We start from the raw sequence: 375 nt of genomic DNA, 5'->3' as shown, positions 1-375 counted from the left end.
TCTCGCCAAAAGCTGTAATAATATGGATGGAAAAGACAGACCTAACGCGGGCACAGGGGGCACTGAAGGCATTTCAAACGTTGAACGTCGTTGAATACAGGATTGTCTGAGAATATTGTGTTAAAATTCTCAGACTTTTCCCCGTCCGTTTGCAGAGCCAAATACTTCTACTGTAGAGCGAGAGGCATTGGCAATAGTATATGGGCTAAAAGTAAACAGAACAATATTTCAGTCATATTCGTTATATTCGCATAGTCTGATATTCGCGGATTAGAGCAGCAGATAGACGATTTACTTATCTGTGTGGTGCCTCGCCGAGCTGCTGCATCCTATAAGGGGACGAATGTGCTTGATAGTCAGGTCACATTTGGGAAA

Source organism: Penaeus vannamei, chromosome 41, assembly GCF_042767895.1.
Source record: "Penaeus vannamei isolate JL-2024 chromosome 41, ASM4276789v1, whole genome shotgun sequence".
In the NCBI taxonomy this organism is placed as follows: Eukaryota; Metazoa; Arthropoda; class Malacostraca; order Decapoda; family Penaeidae; genus Penaeus; species Penaeus vannamei.
Note: the sequence above shows the minus strand (reverse complement) of the source record.